This window comes from Rhinoderma darwinii, unplaced genomic scaffold (genome assembly GCF_050947455.1).
Source record: "Rhinoderma darwinii isolate aRhiDar2 unplaced genomic scaffold, aRhiDar2.hap1 Scaffold_140, whole genome shotgun sequence".
NCBI lineage: Eukaryota > Metazoa > Chordata > Amphibia > Anura > Rhinodermatidae > Rhinoderma > Rhinoderma darwinii.
Window position 1 is genome coordinate 2,372,501 of NW_027461968.1, and position 12,862 is coordinate 2,385,362.

At 41.3% G+C, this 12,862-nt stretch overlaps 1 long non-coding RNA gene across 3 annotated transcripts in view; it reads left to right on the plus strand.

The window, feature by feature from the left end:
- The window catches only part of LOC142699171 (uncharacterized), a 414,292-nt gene that overhangs the window by 210,731 nt on the left and 190,699 nt on the right, over positions 1-12,862 (plus strand). For 2 of the 3 annotated variants that reach the window (XR_012866057.1, XR_012866055.1), the window contains one exon: positions 3,899-4,537. The exons of the other annotated variant lie outside the window; for it this stretch is intronic. This is a non-coding gene — a long non-coding RNA (uncharacterized LOC142699171). Of the gene's footprint in view, positions 1-3,898; positions 4,538-12,862 lie in introns of those variants that run through there. 3 annotated transcript variants of the gene reach the window in all.

The following is a 12,862-nucleotide window of genomic DNA, read 5'->3' on the forward strand; positions in this document are numbered from 1 at the left end:
ACACACACACACACACACACACACACACACACACACACACACACACACAGACACACACACAGACACACACATACACACACATACACACACACAGACACACAGACACACACATACATACACACAGACACACACACAGACACACACAGACACACACACACACATACATACATACACACAGACACACACAGACACACACAGACACACACACACACACACACACACACACACACAAACAGACATACATACACACACACACACACACACACACACACACACACACACACACACACACACAAACAGACACACACACACACAGAGACACACACGGATCTGTATTGCATTATGGGCCTACACTGTTCCTCTAATTTTACACATTCCGTAAGAAGAAAAGAAAATGTGTCATGCTCCACCACACTCCATAGGGAGGATATGGCGTCTCATTAAAGCACTGCACGGCGACAGAGGGTGAAATACAGAATTGTAACTTGTCAGATATACAATACATGTTAGAGGCTTTAGTACTTGCTGTAAGAGGTGTAAATAGAAGTCTTCCCAGCACATGATTCATCAAAACTCTACACAGGTTAGGCTCTGTTCACAACACCATTAGAGCCCGAAACCTCACTGACCCATTAGAAGTCAATGGGATCTTTTACACAACGGATCCATCATGATTGTCATAGCTCTGTCAATAAATCCTAGGATTTGTACCAGTCTAAATAAGAGCAAAGGCTTGATATGGAATCAATCATTTCAGTTTGTGAGGGTAAATAATCGTTTTCTAGGAGTCCTAAGCTGCATCCACTCCCCCACACCAGCCAAAATGGCTCCATTACCAATACCAGCAGAGTGCCCCATAAACAGTGCCAGTAGAGTGCCCCATAAACAGTGCCAGTAGAGTGCCCCATAAACAGTGCCAGTAGAGTGCTTCCCTGCGTGCAGCCACAAGCAGGAGCTCAATTATACATGTTTACACAGCTACCATGCGGCCATAGAAATAAATATGCAGCAAGATCCCCTGTTCTCAGCCGTCAGGAGACTTTCAGGAGACCTCCTTCTCTGCCGGGAGATTTCTTGTAGACTACTGGACAATCCTGGAGAGTAGGCAAGAATGACGTCTATGTGTTTAGTCAGACACAAACCCAAAGCACATTATTAACCCCTTCCCATCGCCGACATTATTTTTATTCACATTTTTTCCTCCCCACCTTCCAAAAGCCATTTTTTTTTAAATTCTCTGTGCGGGGGGGGGGGGGGGGGGGGTTCGGTGTGGAAAGTGAAGATATAACATAGCAGCGATAGCTTTGTTTTCTTGGTTTCACTTTTATGGAATTCACCGTTTGTAAAAATGACTAGTTAACTTTATTCTGCGGGTCAGTACGATTACGGCAATACCAAATTTATATGTTTTTTTTATGGTTTACTACTCTAAGGGCTTGTCCACATGTAACGGAATTGCTGCAGGAATTTCCGCTTGGACTAGCAGACAATCTGCTATGGAAAAACATTTCCTGCATTTTTTTACTGTAGAAAATATTCCGGATTTTGCTGCGGTTTTTTTCCAAGTCTGTGAGATGGTGACATTTCCTCTGAAAAACGCAGGAATTCAGTCCACTGCCCGCAGCAGGAATTTACATACAGCAGGTGAATTTCAGGACTGACATTTTATGCAGCGTGTGGATAACATTCGCTCATTCACACCCACTTTGCTGCTACTGTATTCTGCTGCGTATTATCCGTTCGCAACTCCGAATGGAAAATACGCAGCCATTTTTGTTACGTGTGGACAAGCCCTTACAAGGAGAAAATTCATTATTAAAAATAAAATTTGTTTTGTGTTGCCATATTCTGAGACATAACTTTTTAATTTTTCCGTCTATATGAGGGCTTATTTTCTGCAGGCCGAGCTGTAGTTTTAATTTGTACCATTTTGGGGTACATAAGACTTTTTGACCACTTTTTATTAAATTCTTTTGTGGGATACGAGGTGACTAAAAAACACAGCGATTTTGGGGCTTTCATTTTATATTGTAACAGTTTGGACTTTTACAGGTGTCGCGATTCCAGATATGTTAAAAAAAAAATTCCACTGCTTTTGAGCGAAAATGTTTTTATTTTTAATATTCTTTTGGTCTATGTAAAAAAAAAAAATGAACAGGGAGATGTGCTGCCAACAACGGTAATATTTTCGGCTGCATAAACGTTACAATCAGCCGATGAACGGGCGTTATACCCAGAAAAGGAGTATACAGTTACTCACAAAAGATAAAGAATAAAATCAAAATATACAACCCATCAAACCAAACCAAACAACAATCCCCAGTAGAAGTCCTAACATTTAATATAAAAATGGAAGAATCCCCAAAATACTGCAAAGGGGGATATCACTGGCAATATTGTTCACAATCTGTGCAAAGCCATACTATAAGAAAGGCACAAATGATACCTTCTCATTCAGGCCCAAAGGAGCTTGGGTGCGTAACTTTATGATCCAACGACATTCAATTTGCTCATGACGTTTGGCTAGATTCCCTCCTCGGGAGCCCAAAGAAAGTTTAGCAATTTCAGGAACTTTTAAATCCTGACATCTGCCCTTGTGTTTCTCCCTAAAGTGCTTAGGTATTGGTTTAAATTTGATGAGTTTCTGAGGGTCCAATTTCACTGCTGCCCTGATATCCTTGGCATGTTCCTGGGTGCGTACCCTCAGATCTCGTGTGGTCATACCCACGTATATCAAACCACAAGTGCATGTAGCGCGATATATGACCCCCGTGGTACTGCAATTAATGACGTGCACAATTTTGTGTTCATCACATCCTGATGAATCACAAAATGTGTCTGTCTTAACAATCATGCTACAGATAGAGCAGTGGCCACATGGGAATGAGCCCCACTTAGGGCCCGATGACACACAGGGAGGTACATAATGGCTTCTTACTAACATGTCCTTTAGTGTTCTGCTTCTTTTAGCCACCATCAATGGTCGGTGTGGAAGAACACCCCTAAGATCGGCATCATTCTGCCATTGTGTGTTAGAGTTGGTTACAAATCTGACCAGATTTCCTTTGATCTACGTACCTTTTGTCTCAACAGAATGTCCCGATTAGTACTCCTTGCTCTTTGGCATCCTTTTTCAGCATCTATATTTCTGTAGCCACGTTGTCTTAATCTCTTTTTCAGATTTGAGGCCTGTTCTTTAAAATTCCGATTAGAATTAAATCACTCATTTAGCCCTCAAGAATTGGCCTGTCGGGATGGAACGCACAATATGAGGAGTATAAAACGATGATGCGTGCAATAAAGAATTCACCGCTGTTGCTTTCAGAAAGATGGTCGTGCTTAAATGACCGTTATACAAAACCAAGAAATTTATGTCAAGAAATTCCTACAATTTCTTAGGACTGGAAAACCCCTTTAAGCTAAAGGGTTTTCCCACTAAGAACATTTATCACCTATCCACTGGATAGGTGATAAATATATGATCGCTAAGGGCCCCACTACTGGGACCCCCACCGACCATGTACTAACTCCTTATGAAATTTTGTTCGAAAATTACCCAGGTTGCCCATAACACCTACAGACTCAGAACTATATTTGTCACATGACACCCTTGTCCAATATGTGATAAGGCTTCAGAAGAAGTTTTAGGCTTGGTTTACAATGTGTGTTTTTGTTGCGTTTTTAGCATTCTTTTTTTGTTTGGTTTGATGAACTTCCACGTTAGTTTATCTACCAAAACAAAAAAAATTCATGGCAAAAACGCACAGTGTAAACCCAGCCTGAGAGAGTTAAGACTCAGGTGCAGGAGGCTCAACATAAATGTACTGAAGAGACTTATTCCGTTAATCTGTGAAACTTTATAATGATCAATTAGTTTTACATTCTGGTTTATTTACAGTGCTTTGGAGAAGTCTCTTCAAGGTACTGCTGCTGACCATCCTTACTGCCGTGAGGTGTGAAAGAAGAGATACCTGGATCGATTCTTCCTATGTGAAGAAATCTGCACATATTATTTAGACCCACTCATCACCCGTGAGAGAAACCAATTATTACTGGAGACCTGCGAGCAGTTGTAACTTGATCCTCTGTTAGACGGAAAATTCCTTGACCTGGAGGAAAAGATAAGTGGGTCTGAGGATAATATACCGCACAGAAGACCCCCAGGTGAGAAGAAGGAGGTTGCTTCATGTAAGCCCACCTCACATGAAACAGATGCAACAGGTACTGTTCTTTGCTCCCCTACAAGAGGTCAAGAATAATAGCATTAGATTCTACAGTATTTGATGACAGCCAGTCTCCTGAAACTCTGCAATGGCCGACTTCTTCAATCCACTTGGACCTAAACCAGACAAAGGACTATGGAGTTTCATTGCTTGTAGCTCTATACATCATAGTCTATGTATTTCAGCTTTCTGACATCATTCTTTTCTTAAAGCAATCTGACAACAACACTCTTACCAAACAACATAGAATACTCCAACGTGACTTCAGTGAAATACAGGAGTGAATTGTATATTACTGCAAACTAAATCGGAAGTACTGATACCTACGATTATCGACTTTCTGCCATCATTCTTCCTTAACCCCTTCCCTCTTTGGCCGCTTTTGACCTTCCTGACAGAGTGTAAAGGATCTGCCAGGTACTACGTCTGTGTATACTCCCGAGATTAATCAGTCGACACCTGAGGCCAGACCTCTTAGACTGACACCGGCTCCCACCAACCAGGGTGGCAGGCTCAGGAGTGGGAGAGCCTATCGCGGCCTGGTCAGTCGGAGTTAGCTCCGCCCCCTGTCCTGTTCATTTATACCTGCCGTGTTCTCTTCCTCAGTGCTTGTTATTCTTCTTGGATTCCAGGCCCCACTGCTGCCTTGCTCCAGCCTGCTTCTGCCGTGCTTCTGCCTTGCTTCAGTTCCGCTTATCCTGCTTCGCTTTGCCCCTGGCTTGCTTCCTGCTCCGTGCTCTGCGTTTGTATACTCCACTACATCCTGATCCTGACTGGCTCATTCACCGCTCCGTTTCCTCGCGGCGTTCCGTGGCCTACTGCCCCTTCCCTTGCGTGTTCCCTGTTTGTACTCCCTTGCACTTAGACAGAGTAGGGACCGCCGCCAAGTTGTACCCCGTCGCCTAGGGCGGGTCGTTGCAAGTAGGCAGGGACAGGGCGGTGGGTAGATTAGGGCTCACTTGTTCCCTTCACCTCCTTCCTGCCATTACACAGAGCCTCATTTTTCAAATCTGACATGTTTCACTTTATGTGGTAATAACTCCGGAATGCTTTTACCTATCCAAGTGATTCTGAGATTGTTTTCTCGTGACACATTGGACTTTATGTTACTGGCAAAATTTTCCCGATACATTCAGTATTTAATTGTGAAAAACACCAAAATTTAGCGAAAAATTGCAAAAATTTGCATTTTTCTCAATTTAAATGTATCTGCTTGTAAGACAGGCAGTTATACCACACAAAAATGTTGCTAACTAACATCCCCCATATGTCTACTTTAGATTGGCATCGTTTTTTGAACATCATTTTATTTTTCTAGGACGTTACAAGTCTTAGAACTTTAGCAGCAATTTCTCACATTTTCAAGAAAATTTCAAAATGCTATTTTTACAGGGGCCAGTTCAGATGTGAAGTGGCTTTGAGGTCCTTAGATAATAGAAACCCCCAATAAGTCACCCCATTTTAAAAACTGCACCCCTCAAAGTATTCAAAACAGCATTTAGAAAGTTTCTTAACCCTTTAGACATTGCGCAGGAATTAAGGCAAAGTAGAGGTGAAATTTACAAAGTTCATTATTTTTTTTCAGAAATTCATTTTGAATCCATTTTTTTTGTACCACAGAATGTTTTACCCAAGAAATGCAACTCAATATTTATTTTCCAGGTTCTGCAGTTTTAGGAAATATCCCACATGTGGCTCTAGTGTGCTACTGGACTGAAGCACCGGCCTCAGAAGCAAAGGAGCACCTGGTGGATTTTGGGTCTCCTTTTTATTAGAATATATTTTAGGCACCATGTCAGCTTTGAACAGGTCTTGTGGAACTAAAACAGTGGAAATCCCCCAAAAGTGACCCCATTTGGGAAACTACACCCCACAAGAAATTTATCTAGGGTTGTAGCAAGCATTTTGACTGGCCAGTTTTTTTGCAAAAATTTTTGGAACTAGGCCATGAAAATGAAAATCTACATTTTTTCAAATAAAATGTATGTTTAGCTAATTTTTTTTCATTTCCAAAAGAACTAAAGTAGAAAAAGCACCACAACATTTGTAGAGCAATTTCTCCTGAGTAAAACATTACCCCACATGTGGTAATAAACGGTTGTTTGGACACACGGCAGGGCTTAGAAGGGAAAGAGCACCATTTGGCTCTTGGAGCTCAAATTTAGTAGGAATGGTTTGCGGAGGCCATGTCGCATTTGCAAAGCAACTGAGGGGACAAAACAGTGGAAACCCCCAACAAGTGACCCCATTTTGGAAACTTTACCCCTTGAGGAAATTATCTAGGGGTATAGTGAGCATTTTGACCCCACAGGTTTTTTGCAGAAATTTTTGGAAGTAGGCTGTGAAAATGAAAATCTACATTTTTTCAAATAAAATTTAGGTTTAGCTAATTTTTTTTCATTTCCACAAGGACTAAAGGAGAAAAAGCACCATAAAATTTGTAAAGACATTTCTCCCGAGTAAAACAATACCCCACATGTAGTAATAAACGGCTGTTTGGAGACACGGCGAGGCTGAGAAGGGAAAGAGCGCCATTTGGCTTTTGGAACTCAAATTTAGCAGGAATGGTTTGCGGAGGCCATGTCGCATTTGCAAAGCCCCTGAGGGGACAAAACAGTGGAAACCCCCAACAAGTGACCCCATTTTGGAAACTACACCCCATGAGGAAATTATCTAGGAGTACAGTGAGCAGTTTGACCCCACAGGTGTTTTACAGAACTTATTGGAAGTAGGCCGTAAAAATGAAAATCTACATTTTTTCAAATAAAATGTAGGTTTAGGTATTTTTTTTTCATTTCCACAAGGACTGAAGGAGAAAAAGCACCATAAAATTAGTAAAGCAACTTCTCCCGAGTAAAACAATACCCCACATGTGGTCAGAAACGGCTGTTTGGACACACGGTAGGGCTCAGAATGGAACTAGCACCATTTGGATTTTGGATAGTGTCTGGGCGCCATGTCACATTTGCTTAGCCCCTGTAGTACTAATACAGTGGAAACACCCCAAAATTGACTCCATTTGGAAAACTGCACCCCCTGAGGAATCATCTAGGAGTATAGTGAAAATTTTTATCCCAAAGGTTTTTTGCTGAATTAATTAGAATTAAGCTATGAAAATGAAAAATATTTTTTTTTTCCAACAAGATGTAGTTTTAGATCAACATTTTTCATTTTTACAAGGAATAGAGAAGAAAAAGCACCACAACATTTGTAAAGTAATTTCTCCCGAGTACGGTAACACCCCATATGTGGTTATAATAGGCTGTTTACGTATATGGGAGCATTCAGAAGAAAAGGAGCGGTATTTATCTTTTGGAGCGTAGATTTTTCTGGAATGGTTTGCGGACTCCATGTTGCATTTGCAAAACCCCTGATGTACCAAACAAAAGTGACCCCGTTTTAGAAACTACACCCCTAAAGGCATTTATCAAGGGGTTTAGTGAGAATTTAGACTAGAATTTTTCTGAAATGAATACGCAGTGGAAGGTGCAAAGTGAAAATTGCAATTTTTCCACTGATCTGCCCATTCACCGCACAAGATGTTGTGCCCCTAGAGAATCTTACCCCATAAATTGTTAAGCGGGTTCTCCCGGGTATGGTAATGCCTTACTTGTGGCCATAAATTGCTGTTTGGGCACACTGTAGGGCTAAGAAGGAATAGACCGCCATTTTGAGCATGGATTTTGCTTGGTAGTTTTGTTTGAGTTTTGCTGGTATTTCAGTTTATAATGTGGTGGCATATGTAATCTGTGCGGAGTATATCAGTGCTATATGTAAGCTGTGCGGAGTACATCAGGGTATATGTAATCTGTGCGGAGTACATCAGTGTATATGTAAGCTGTGCGGGGTACATCAGGGCATAATAAGAGGGTAAAATAATGGGGTAAATAATACAATTATCCATAGGTGTGTGTTACGATGTGAAGCGATCCGTTATGTGCAGGCCGGTGTCACACTGGTAAACGGTTTTCTTTCTTATCCCCCTTTTGTAACACTCTGCACCTTTTGGGGACTTTTTCTCCTTCGTAGTTTGGGAAATATTAGTGGGAAAGTTTTGCGCTGGTATAATACGGGCGCCCTCGCTTCCAGCGGATGTGTGATGTCCCTTCCCTTCCTAGTTCCTAAATACTAGGGTCCTGAAACTGAAGGAATGTTCCCCTCCGGCCTGCGCATTGAGATTTTTTTTTTTTCATCACCGCATTACTAGTGCCGTAACTTTTTTGTTTTTCAGTTGATTGAGCGGTATGCGGGCTTGTTTTTTGCGAGAGGGGCTGTAGATTTTATTGGTATCATTTTAGAACACATACGACTTTTTGATCACTTTTTATTTCATTTTTTGGTAAAGGAAATTACCAAAAACAAGCAATTCTGGAATCGTTTTTTATTGTTTTTTTTATCGGCATCCACAGTGCGTCCTAAATTACATGTTAGCTTTATTCTGCGGGTCGATACGATTACGGTGATACCAAATTTATATAGTTTTTTTTATGTATTGCGGCTTTTGCACAATAAAATCACTTTTTTTATAAAATCATTTGTTTTCTGTGTCGCCATATTCTAAGACCCATAACTTTTTTATTTTTGCGTGCACAAAGCGGTGTCGGGATTATTTTTTGCGGGACGAATTGTCGTTTTTATTAGTACTATTTTGGAGTAAATGTGACTTTTTGATCACTTTTTATAGCATTTTTTGGAAGGAGATGTGACCTAAAAACAAAGATTCTGGCGTTGTTTTTCATGTTTTTTTTTACGGCGTTCACCGTGCGGAATAAACTACATAATAGTTTTGTAGTTTGGGTCGTTACGGACGTGGCGATACCAATTATGTATAGTTTTTTTTATTTTTACGGTATTCCCATAATAAAAGACTTACTATGGGAAAAAAAGTCAGTTTAGCTTTATTTTTATTTTAAATGTGTGTGTTTTTATTGTTTTACCACATTTTTATTAACTTTTTTTTACTTTTCTGACTTGTCCCACTAGGGGACATGAGGGCCTGATGCCCCGATCGCTACTCTAATACACTGTACTACATACGAAGTGCAGTGTGTTAGCGCTGTCAGTTATTCACTGACAGCAAGCCTATGAGGACACGCCGCAGGCGGGTCCTCATCGGCTCCCGTACAAGGCAGACTCGGACGCCATTTTCTGGTGTCCGATTGCCACAGCAACCCAGCGATTGCGTCACTGGGTTGCCGGTAGGGTGAAAACCTATCAGATGCTGCGCTCTATTGAGCGCAGCATCTGAGGGGTTAATCTGCCGGATCGGAGAATAGCTCCGGTCCTGGCAGTTACAGGAGGGTGCCAGCGGTATAATACAGCTGTCACCCCGCGGTGATGGTGCCGGCTCTGCTTCTGAGCCCGCACAATCACTGCGCCGTACATGTACGGCGCTTTGCGGGAAGCACCTCCCGACAGCGCCGTACATGTACGGCGCATGTCGGGAAGGGGTTAAAGCAATCTGACGACACTCTTACCAACCAACATCGCATACTCCAACGTGACCTCTGCCAAATACAAGATTGCATTGAATATTACTGCAAACAGAAATGGTACTGATACCTACGATTATCGAATAATAGGCCTCTGATGCATAAGAGGGAGTTGCAAGACCAATTAAAAGAGCCGTGGAACAATGGGTTACTGAAGATACATGAATCTAAAGAAAAGATAGTTAACAAACTGTTGAACTTGTTCTCATTCTCCATTTTCCTCAAGAGTAAGCCCTATTAAGCCTTATTTGGCTACTCCTTTGATTCAGGGAGAATTATTACAAGGTACATGTGCACCTAATTTATTTAACAAAACCCTCAATAAGTGGAGAGCGACTAAATTATTGTTGGATAGGTCGCCATGGGTTAAAAAGCCATGGTTGTGTGGGCCTTTCTCAAAGGTGTATTTATTTGCATTGATGCTACCGCCGGGAGTATAGGCAATACTGTGGTCATGTTTGTATGCCAACATAATAGGGATTAATCTTTTTTTAGAGTATAACTCAATGGTACATTAATGATATGGAACAATGTTTGACATGTGTAGTCACACGTGCAAATGACACAGAGCAAAGACTTTGTAAAGCTGGTAAAGTTAATTGTCCTAACACAGGTCAGAAAAAGACAATTTTATAAATGTTTACATAACAAATGCTACCACACTAGAATCTTATGATGGGCAAGATTTAGGATTTAGGCCAGAGTTGCACCTAGACATTTAGTACTACTACTGATTGACTTTTACTCTTGTTAAACCCTCAATGTTTTGGAAACGGGTGGAGGACTTTGTCTTCAATAGAATGGGCTTTCTGCGATGCTGAGGCAGTTTGGATTCCACTCTTAGAAGGACTAGAGTGATGGTGATTTCACTGATCCTAGACCTGGAGTGGATTCTGTGCATTAGCCTCCCATGGGCGAACTGTTGCTATGTCAAAAAGATTTAGGTTAGCCAATCCAACAAAAAAAATGGATTAATCTGTCACCTAAATCTTACCGCAGTATCAGTAGAATGCTGTTCCTAGGTTAAATATGCTTTTTAAAGTTAGGAAAGAAACAAAAGTTAGGATGAGGATTAAATAAAAATTCAGGATGAAGACAACCGTCTGCAGCTTCGGCTCGACTGCCCCTTGCTTTTGAGTGGCCCCTCAATGTTTTGGAAACAGGTGGAAGACTTTATCTTCATTAGAATGGGCCCCCCTGCGATGCTGAGGCAGTTTAGACTCCACTCTTAGAAGGCCTAGAGTGATAGTGATTTCACTGATCCTAGACCCGTAGTGGACTCTGTGTATTAGCATCCCATGGGCGAACTGTTGTTATGTCAAAAAGATTTAGGTTAGCCAATCCAACCAAAAAATGTATTAATCTGTCACCTAAATGTTACATCAGTGTTAGTAGATCTCTGTCCTAGGGTAAATATGCTTTTTTAAATTTAGGAAACAAAAAAAAGTTAGGATGAGGATTAAATAAAAATTCTGAATTATTACAAACGCCTGCAGCTTCGGTTCGACTGCCCCTTACATTTGAGTGGCCCCTCAATGTTTTGGAAACGGTTGGAGGAATTTGTCTTCATTAGAATGGGCCCCCTGTGATGCTGAGGCAGTTTGGACTCCACTCTTAGAAGGCCTAGAGTGATGATGATTTCACTGATCCTAGACTCGGGGTAAACTCTGTGCATTAGCATCCCATGGGCGAACTGTTGTTATGTCAAAAAGATTTAGGGAGGCCAATCCAAACAAAAAATGTATTAATCTGTCACCTAAATGTTACATCAGTATTAGTAGAACTCTGTACTAGGGTAAATATGCTTTTTTAAACTTAGGAAAGAAACAAAAGTTAGGATGAGGATTAAATAAAAATTCAGGATGAAGACAACCGTCTGCAGCTTCGGCTCGACTGCCCCTTTCTTTTGAGTGGCCCCTCAATGTTTTGGAAACGGGTGGAGGACTTTGTCTTCATTAGAATGGGCCCCCCTGTGATGCTGAGGCAGTTTGGACTCCACTCTTAGAAGGCCTAGAGTGATAGTGATTTCACTGATCCTAGACCCGTAGTGGACTCTGTGCATTAGCATCCCATGGGCGAACTGTTGTTATGTCAAAAAGATTTAGGTTAGCAAATTCAACCAAAAAATGTATTAATCTGTCACCTAAATGTTACATCAGTGTTAGTAGATCTCTGTCCTAGGGTAAATATGCTTTTTTAAACTTAGGAAACAAACAAAAGTTAGGATGAGGATTAAATAAAAAATCAGAATTATTACAAAAGTCTGCAGCTTCGGTTCGACTGCCCCTTACATGTGAGTGGCCCCTCAATGTTTTGGAAACGGGTGGAGGACTTTGTCTTCATTAGAATGGGCCCCCTGCGATGCTGAGGCAGTTTGGACTCCACTTTTAGAAGGCCTAGAGTGATGATGATTTCACTGATCCTAGACACGGGGTAAACTCTGTGCATTAGCATCCCATGGGCGAACTGTTGTTATGTTAAAAAGATTTAGGGAGGCCAATCCAAATAAAAAATTTATTAATCTGTCACCTAAATGTTACATCAGTATTAGTAGAACTCTGTACTAGGGTAAATATGCTTTTTTAAACTTAGGAAAGAAACAAAAGTTAGGATGAGGATTAAATAAAAATTCAGGATGAAGACAACCGTCTGCAGCTTCGGCTCGACTGCCCCTTTCTTTTGAGTGGCCCCTCAATGTTTTGGAAACGGGTGGAGGACTTTGTCTTCATTAGAATGGGCCCCCCTGCGATGCTGAGGCAGTTTGGACTCCACTCTTAGAAGGCCTAGAGTGATAGTGATTTCACTGATCCTAGACCCGTAGTGGACTCTGTGCATTAGCATCCGATGGGCGAACTGTTGTGATGTCAAAAAGATTTAGGTTAGCCAATCCAACCAAAAAATGTATTAATCTGTCACCTAAATGTTACATCAGTGTTAGTAGATCTCTGTCCTAGGGTAGATATGCTTTTTAAACTTAGGAAACAAACAAAAGTTAGGATGAGGATTAAATGAAAAATCTGAATTATTACAAACGTCTGCAGCTTCGGTTCGACTGCCCCTTACATTTGAGTGGCCCCTCAATGTTTTGGAAACGGGTGGAGGACTTTGTCTTCATTAGAATGGGCCCCCTGCGATGCTGAGGCAGTT